Source organism: Fukomys damarensis, unplaced genomic scaffold, assembly GCF_012274545.1.
Source record: "Fukomys damarensis isolate Sample0158 unplaced genomic scaffold, DMR_v1.0_HiC HiC_scaffold_2, whole genome shotgun sequence".
Taxonomy (NCBI): domain Eukaryota; kingdom Metazoa; phylum Chordata; class Mammalia; order Rodentia; family Bathyergidae; genus Fukomys; species Fukomys damarensis.
This window is the reverse complement of record NW_022900914.1, coordinates 15,350,679-15,360,042: the sequence shown is the minus strand read 5'-3', so window position 1 is coordinate 15,360,042 and position 9,364 is coordinate 15,350,679. Positions and strand designations below refer to the sequence as shown.

At 35.0% G+C, this 9,364-nt stretch overlaps 1 long non-coding RNA gene across 1 annotated transcript; it reads right to left on the bottom strand.

Moving 5' to 3' along the window:
- Positions 1 to 1,480: 1,480 nt before the first annotated feature.
- Positions 1,481 to 3,533, bottom strand: LOC104876850. The gene is made up of 3 exons (XR_784441.1): positions 3,471 to 3,533; positions 2,023 to 2,233; positions 1,481 to 1,624 (listed from the first exon to the last, which is right to left on the bottom strand). It is a non-coding gene; the product is annotated as an uncharacterized LOC104876850 (long non-coding RNA).
- Positions 3,534 to 9,364: the final 5,831 nt, after the last annotated feature.

The following is a 9,364-nucleotide window of genomic DNA, read 5'->3' as shown; positions in this document are numbered from 1 at the left end:
GGATTGTGTGAGCATTTCTCCCATTAAACAGTTTAAATTATAGTGTCATTTTTTAGGGAAAACAGTGACAAGTATTGAGCTTCACATGATCCTGTGGATCAGCTAAGGGGCAGAACATAGAGTGTGGAACTCTGCTGCTGTTTATTCATGTAAATGGCCTGTAGCAAATTGGAAGGAGCAAACCATCCAAGCAAGTCAGATTCCTGGGGCCTGTGTAGACACAGTCTCAGAACCTGGAAGCCTTTCCATCAATCTTTTAGCACCAAGCCATGCCTATGTGCAAATGATAATTAGTGGGAACAGAAATGCTCTCAGCTAAAAGCAATATATTCATTGGTCGTTTTAATTGCATTTCCTTTGGAGCCTTTGCTGACTAAATGAGAGAGATCTATTTTTGCGATTTGAATAGATTCGATGTGGAATTTTGTTTCCTAGGGAAATTGATACAATTCTTTTAAGTTTAATTGCTTAGCTGTGTATTAAAATGACCAGGCACTGTGGGACAACACCACTGAAACGCTGACTAGGTCTTATCCCACCGCCCTCTGTTATTCCCTTCCTTCTCTCCACCTCTTTCCTCTTTGTCACTTCCTTCTCAGTGCTTAGTAATTTGGAACCTTTCTTTTTTAAACTGAGAAGTAATGTTTGTACATCTTTGTGGTGCATATAGGTACACACCATATCATAATCAAGTCAAGGCAGTGAGCATTTCTGTGTCCTCCAACCGGGAATTCATATTTTCTTCCAATCATCTTGAAATATATCAAACTCTTCCATCAAGGCATAGGGCCTCAGTGTAAGCTTCCGGGAAATTGAGATGAAGTGCGTATTTGTATTTTCCCAGTGCTCTTGAGTTTCAATATTTAAAAATATATTTCTTTCGTTCGTTCGTTCATTCATTCATTTGTTTTGTACCGGAGATTGAACTCAGGTCCTTGCACTTACAAGTCAGGAAGTGGAACCATTGAACTAAATCCCCAGCTGTCTCTTTAGACCTATCCCTAAATTTATCATGGCTACCTCCATTCAGTCTGTGTGAAATCATAATTGACACAGGACTTGTATTTGTCTTCTTATAGCTTCCAGTGTTTACATATTTATACATCTTTACTTATGTGCCTATATTTCTAAATCTTTTTTTTAAATTGGAACATTTATTGATACATTCTAGGAATCCATAATGATAACACTCATCATGGTATATTTCTAAAATTTAAATTTACTGAATTCTGCATTTTGGTGTTGACCAAAGTACTCCTCATGCTTAGGAGTTACAGTGGGGTTGCCATGGTCTAGAAAGCAGAGTGATATTCCCTGTTACTGAAAGGATATAAAAATAGACAAATAAACAATAAGTAAATAAATAAAGCCTTGTCATTATTTGGTGCACAATTTAAAGACACTTTTCAGGTAAAAGAAGAGGAGAGGAGGGAATCTAGACACAGCTAGTTACCAAAAATTGAAGCATGCTTTTCCCCAACTATGGAATAATTATTGACCCAGCAGTGGTCCAACAAGGGCAGAAATGCAGACACGTGGAACACACAGCCCTGTGGTGCAGGCTGTAGGCAGATTTTTCTTTCAGCACCTGGAGCTGAGGTAGGCAGGCATTCGTCTTACATCCCTGTGGAAATAAAGTTGGTCACCAATCAAATTCTGGGCCTTTGATCAGTTTCCCAGATTTTCAGTCTATTTGTCTAAGGTGATTTGTCCAGCAGATTTATGGCCCTGCTTGCCCATCAAAAACTGTAATCTCTTATTTTCTTCACACACACACACACACACACACACACACACACACACACACTCACACATACACAAAATGCTTTTTCCAACCCAAGGAAAAAAATTGACTTGTGAATCTGTGTTTAGCATTGGCATTACTTTCTAAAGTTTTTACTAGCCAGGATATGTTATATGTGCCACTTTATTTGTATCTTATTTACTTTTATTGATTTGTGATTTCTTTCAAAGGGCTTTAGGTTAACTTGCTGTTATTATCATTGACTTTGTAATACTTACCTTGCCATGAAGAAAGACCTACTATAGGAAAATACATCTTCATTGTTTCTTTCCCATTGCGCAACTCAGTAAAGCTGCATTAGGATCTCCATGCTATGTTCACTCCACCTCTCATGACAGAGAAAAGGAGACTCTAAAAGAAGTAAGTTTTCACTTCAAGATTTCTCTTCCTAGTGTGATGTGTTCTGTGTCCTATGGCTGTTTTCCTTCCCTGTATAAAGATGAGGAAGGAGCATTTTTGTACTTTTTTCATAAATTACTGAAATTTATTATCAATAAAGAATGAATAAGGAAATAAGTTTACATTTTCTGCTTTGAATATACACTACAGATATTTTCATTTAATTTAGCTTTATTTTCTAAGCAGAAATTTTTTTTTTTTAGTAATAAAACATGCCCTGTTGGAATATTTTTAGAAGTTATAGCTCACACGATCAAATGACAGGATAATTTCTATAATCTATAACATTAACTCCTTGATAAATAGATTAAAAATACCTGTATATCATACAGCAAGGTAGACAATGTTAATTTTTAGATTCAGCCTTAAGTAAGATTATATTAAATATATATTTTTCATTATTCCTTTATTTTATAAAACATGATCTGTGAAAGTTCATTTGTGAAAATCATGTAAGGCTATCTCAAATATTATTTTTGTGTTGCTTTCTGTTTGCAGACCCTTCTTGGCTGTCTGATCTTTTTCATTCATCCTCTCCTTGCATTTTTCGAGATCGTCATCTTGAGTTTTTCTTTTGTACTGCAGGATCCTGACCACTAGGTGGACACCTCTAAACCTGGATTCCCTGGAAGGCTTCTTTCTAAAGTTTTCTTAAAACACAATGTCAAGGATCTTTGACACATTAGTTTTTTTCTCTTCCAAATACGAAAATATTCTTGCATACAAATAGATAATTGAATTATCACTTAGGATCACAATAGCTTAAAGTCTCTATTAGTATTGTAATTTTTTTAAATGAAGGAAATAAAGCATCATAATTCTGGGCAGGGAATTTAGCTCAATTGTGCACACCCGCCTGGCAAGTGCAGTGTCCTGAGTTTAATCCCTGGTACCGGAAAAAAAAAGAATCATAACTCTAACACTATCACATATTATTATAATATATTACATTGATATAATAATAATAATAATATATCGATATATTATATTGTAATATTGGGATGATGCACATTTTATTTCCTCCATTATATATAATATATGTATATTATATATACAAATAGACACAGTAAGAGAAACTGGGAAGAACAGGCCATTTGTACATATATTTATATTAAATATTTATATCAAATGTTTATATTTATAAATGTGAATATATTTAAACATAATTATTGTGGCTACGTGTTTATTGTCTATATTGTAAAGGTACAACAATTTATACATTCTCTTTCATTTCTAGAAAAAGAATTAAGCATTTATATGTCTTCACCTGTCCAGCTGGCCAGATTTGCGATTGGTCTCTTCCCCCTTCCTGGAACATAAGACTCCCTGTTCGCAAAAAACACAAAATGAAAAAAAAATGCATTTGAATAGCTAGATCTTTGGGTCACAGTGATTTTCTTTCATATCGTCTGTCCTGATTGCCCGCTCAGCCCAGATGTTCCCACATTCATTTACAGATGCTTTTGCCTGTGGAAAGTAGAGATGAATATGATAGAAAAAGAATCTTGTTTGTAGAAACTTACATCCTATTGGCAGATATTAGGAAGACAGCAAATAAATACAGTAGAAACAGTCTGGAGCCCTGCAATGTTACAAAATAGGCAGTAAGATAGACTTAGCTGTAGTGCTTGCTGAAGAAAAGCTCACATTGAGTTAATATTGGAGTGATAATAAACTGAAATGATATGTTTTATAATGAATTTGCCCTGTGAAGCTGTAGCATGTATGGAGAATATGCCAGCTATCATTTCATTCTAGGCCCCTTCCCCTTGTACTTACGTGGGTTTTGTTGCCACTGGATGAATGCTCAGGTGAACAAATGATTTTTCCATGACAATGGGGACATACGGTCAAGCCTTTCAGTCATGTCAGTACTTACAAGCGTTCTGCCTGAAGCATTATTCAATTTCAGTTTCTATAGCATGTAGGTTAGCCAGGAGTTTATATAGTTAGGCAGGTGTCCTGTCATTTGGGGATGAGAGTGTGGTTATTCTTTCCTTCTCTTTTGTACCTATTATTTCTCCTCTCTTTCATTTTCCTATCTTTTTTTTTTTTTTTTTTTTTTTTTTTTTTTTTTTCAAAAATTTTTTTTTTTTTTTTTTTTTTTTTTTTTTATTCTCACTGGTGCCTAAGTGGTATAGAGAAGATGTAAAAGGAAAGACACTGGGAATCTGGCTGAGAAACTCTAAACGGAACTGCCCGCTCTCAAGCCAGAAGGTTGAATTTTTCTCCTAAAGGGAGTTTCCATGGGTGCTTCAGAGGGCTTGCCCTTTTCCCTCCACTGCATTCCTAGTAATAACAAATGGCATTTATAAAATGCTCTGTTACTCATCCTTCAGTCCTTCTTTGATCTATTTTTTTTTTCCTGTGTACTCAGGCTCTTTCTGATGGGAGATAAATACCCTTGAATATTCCTTTGAGGCTGGATATTACCTAATGTCTTGCAAACTCTCTCACACCTTCCCTTTGCTCCTTTAACAACGTGAAATATCCATAAGTTTTCCCTTTTGTTCCCTCTTATGCTGTAAGGGCGGCTATTTTCTATTGCAACAGCAATGTTCTCTCTCTCTCTCTCTCTCTCTCTCTCTCTCTCTCTCTCTAAAAATCTCATCCCTCTGCCAACATAGGCTTTTTTCTACTCTTTCATTTCACATCTATATCAGACACTCAGACCACTGTTCCCCATGTATCTACATGAAATGCAGATTAAGTTCAGAGCTGCCTCCATGAAGCCACTCCTGTTAGGCTCGAGGTAAGTGCATGATATCCTCATCCTTCCCCTAAAAAGAGAAATACATAGGGCACGTGTATGCATTTGCATATCACCGGTCTGAGATTTTTCATTAAAAGAATTCCTTTTTTAGGGGCTATCTTCTTTCATAAAGAAAAATGTGAAAAGTGGGTTACTAAGCCAGAGATTATAGTAAGGAGTACATTTAGGCTTTCCTACTCCACCTCTCTCCTCCTACTTTAAGGCACCTCTTAAATAAAAAGCCACCTGGAGAAGGACAAATCAAAAGGGCAGAGCATCGTTTATCAGAAGGAGCCTTTCTGCCTAATGGCCCCTGGAGTAAAGTGTTTCTTTAGGACATCACAGCTTGTGTGAAGACAGATTTAAAGGCCAGGGCATCAATTAGAAATCCACAGCCTTGCTGCCTAGTACTTTTTTATACAGCTTCTTTTAGCAAGATAAAAATGCCATCAAAATGGAAAATGAGACTTGCCAAACAATTCCAATGTTTCCCTTAGGCCAGTGATACTAAACACCATCAGACACAGCAATTTTAAACCTCTGGTAGAGTTAGGAAGGCTTGTGTAATAGTTTATGTGGTCTGATGCTATGTTATATGATCTGTTGCAATGCTGATTTAAATAGACAGATAGCAGCAATGATCAATTCAATAGTGAAACACCAGCATGTGTAATGATAAGTTTTAAAATCAGAGTGACTAGGAGATCAGGAGGCAGAACCACCAAATGCTTTCTTTCCTGCAATGCTGTAGTTGAGTGCATGCATTTGCAATGTTTATGTGCATGTATGTATATGTGTGTAGCTTGCATACTGACAAGCATAGATGTGCATATGACTTAAATCTTTATATTTGATACATATGTACATATTTATCTCACAATTTAAAAAAATATAATAACTATGCATCTTTAAAAAGGCAACTATGTGTAAGAGAAAGAAATACATAGGGTACATGTATGCATGTGATGTATCCATCACATGGCCATGTTCACCTCATTGCTAGGCCTCTTCTGGACTCTTCTCATTATTCCTTGTGTAAAACATTGGTGAAAATGTAATTTTAAAAGCTTTTGAAAACTATTGCTAAGAGTTTCATTTTTAAACCTGTGGAAGGCATCCTATTCATCTTTGGAGACATGTTTCATCTGAGTTAACACGTACTCTCCTTGATAGTTTTGACGCATTTAACCTAATACTTCTCCTGCCTCTTCACTTTCCTTTGCTTGGCTTTACAAAAGCCTCTCGATGTTCAATAGATTTGTTTAAAATTGCACAAATATTGCTTTTGTCATTTCTTAGGCTTACTCAAAGCTCAAGGATGTGGTTAAATAAACGGCGTCCTGGCTTCCCTTAGTCACAACCAAAGAAGTCCAACTGCTTCTGTAAGAGCCTTTTTTCCTGGGTGCAGGGCATTTGTTTCCTTCCTGCTCCTGCACAGTTCCTTGGATCAGTGGAACTCTTGCTGACAAAAGATCAATAGCACAGCTCATCTTTTCCTACAACCTCAATCTCCCTCCTCTTTCTCTGTTGCACATCGACATTGCAGAGTGGTGGGGTTTGTTTTGGGCAGCTGCTGGACGCATTTAACATATCTTAAACTTTTACAATGACTTTTAAGAGCTGTGTGTTTGTTCTTTATTTTCTTTGAATTTTTCTATTCAATGAATATTTAAGTTTTTGCTTGATTCACTTCATTTGAATTTTCTCAGATAAAGATGAACAAAATTATTATTTGGATAAAATATACCAAAAAGTCACTTTTAACTTAACTATCCATTGTTTACCTTTTCTTTAGATGCAAATATCAGTGTATGTTGATGGGTGACTTTAAGTCTTTGTATAATTTTCAGAATTTTCACATTCCTTATTTTGCATGTCATTTCTTTATACCTCTCTAAAGACCACGTGACAGCAAGTGTGAAAGGAATTGGTTGGAACTGTTCTACTAGGGTGCTGGTCACTACTTTCAATTCATGGCAATTAAAGAGTATGATGGTAAGTTATGGTAATCAGTCACTTGAACTACCCCAAATGATTGTAAAATGTCACTCTTTCATGCCAGAATCATACCTTTCATAAATCTAACCAAAGTTCCTAACAAAGAATATGGAAGAAACAAAAGCACAAAGGAGAGAGCCTTTCTACTGCTACCACAGTTTCTTTCAGAATGTGACACAGTAGGTTTTTAGAGCAATAATAATGCAAGACCCAGAGTCCAGAGAGACATGCAGAGTAATCACTAAATAAACTCCTTATTACAGTTCCACTCTCAGAGCCTGAAGAAGAGAACAAAATATCTCCTAGGAGGTATTTGGCTTCTCTGTCCAGAAAATGGTAGGATGTGACAAATCACATTTTTTCTTCAAATGGTAGGGAGCCAAGTTTCTATATTGTGATATAATCTGGCTCATAATTCCATATTAAAAATGAATATTGGCAATGTGAAATATGAAGAAAAGGGCTAAAGGTTTAGGGAAACTGGGAAGGGTAGGGGAAAGGTAATAAGGGAAAAGAAAAAATATGAGAAAATAAAAAAATGGAAATAAAGTGTTTGTAAATGGGGAGGTAAGAGAGGGTAAAGGGAGGGCAGGGACAAGGGGAAAAAGTGAGAACCAAGACCTGTCATGTAAAGGTACAAGATTCCAATGTTGAATGTAACTGTACTGTATACCTAAAATGTACCAATAAACTCCATGAGAGGAAAAAAAATGACCAATGGGCTGGGGATTTAGCTCAGTGGTTCCGGCACCTGCCTCACAAGTGCAAGGGCCCAAGTTTGATCCCTGGTACAAAAAAAAAAAAAGTGACCATAGACTCACTTCCTTTTCATGATTGACATTCTGATGCATGTCATACTTTGCAAAAAAAAGGTTTAATCGATTTTAAAATATATTTCAATCTTATATTTTCTTTTTTTTTATCATTGAGTTTATTGGTACTTTTTAGGTATACAGTACAGTTACATTCATCCTTGGGATCTTGTACCTTTACATGACAGGTCTTGGTTCTCATTTTTTCCCCTTACCCCTGCCCTCCCTTCACCCCCTCCTCCCTTCCCTATTTAAAAAAACTTTATTTCCATATTTTCATTTTCTCATATTTTTTTCTTTTCCCTTATTTCCTTTCCCCTATCCTTCCCATTCCCCTACACTTTTAGCCCTTTTATTCCTATTTCACATTGTTAATTATACCATTAGGATCTTATGTATAATTATAGTTTTTCACACCAGAGAAACTATTCAGAATTTATACATGTGTGTCTTCTTTATCACACTTAAGAGGATGGCCTCAATGTGCATTCATTTTCCTGTGAATGACCCTAGTTTCTCATTCTTTAAGGCTGAGTAGTATTTTCTTTATGTTTTAAAATATCTTAGTTTATCTTTGTGTAATCTTGTCCTTGTTGCAATTTTGGATTTCCATAGCTGAAAAAAAGTATTCTTAAAATTTTTATTTAACTATATTTTGTCATTGTCAAGTTTCTGGTTTTATTTTATTTATTTATTTATTTATTTATTTATTTATTTATTTATTTTTGTACCGGGGATTGAACTTGGTTCCTTGTGCTTGTAAGGCAGGCACAAAAGTTCCTGGTTTTCATAAAATAGTCTGATTATATAAGACAGGTAAGCCATAACAAGTATATAGTCTTCTCTGTAGCATTCTTGTAACTTCTTGTTTGTCCAATAATTTCAGTGCAAAATATTGCTTACAGTTTTACTATACATATGCTGCCTAAACCAGAACATCTCACAGTTTTAAATAATAAAAGTTAAATGCTTTTAAAAGTAACTTGTTAACCACACAGCAGCATCACTGTGGAAGAATATCCAAAGGAAATGAAATCAGTATCTCAATATATGTAACAGAAAATCACTTGACATGAAAAGAATAGAAAAATGTAGCAGAATTAAGACTGAATTATGTCATTTTAACAATATACAAGTCAACTCAAATCACAGAAAGAGCAGGCAATGACTTTAAGAAAACTGGAATAAATGTTATACAGGCTAAAGGAAAAAATGATGGAAGAAGAAATGGAAATTTATTGAAAAGATTTATAATTATACAAAGCAAATAGATATCTCCACTAATTTAAATCTTCTGGATAAGATTATCAAAAGATAGGAAATAGCAAAAAGACACCAACAGAGGTCATCAGCATTGAAGTGCAGGAAAAGTAAAATAAACAAAGCATAATTTGTGTTTTAGACTACTTAACATAGTTTCCACATATAAAATTACATAAGTAAAAAATTGAGAAAAAAAATCAAATTTAGTGAAAGACATAATAAGAATTGTCAAAAGAGGCTAGACAATTGAATCTTTAAAGAAAAGTCCCCCTAAAGAATATCTAGACCAATCAAATCTATCAAACATTTAGAAAAGAATAATAATTTCCTTTATAG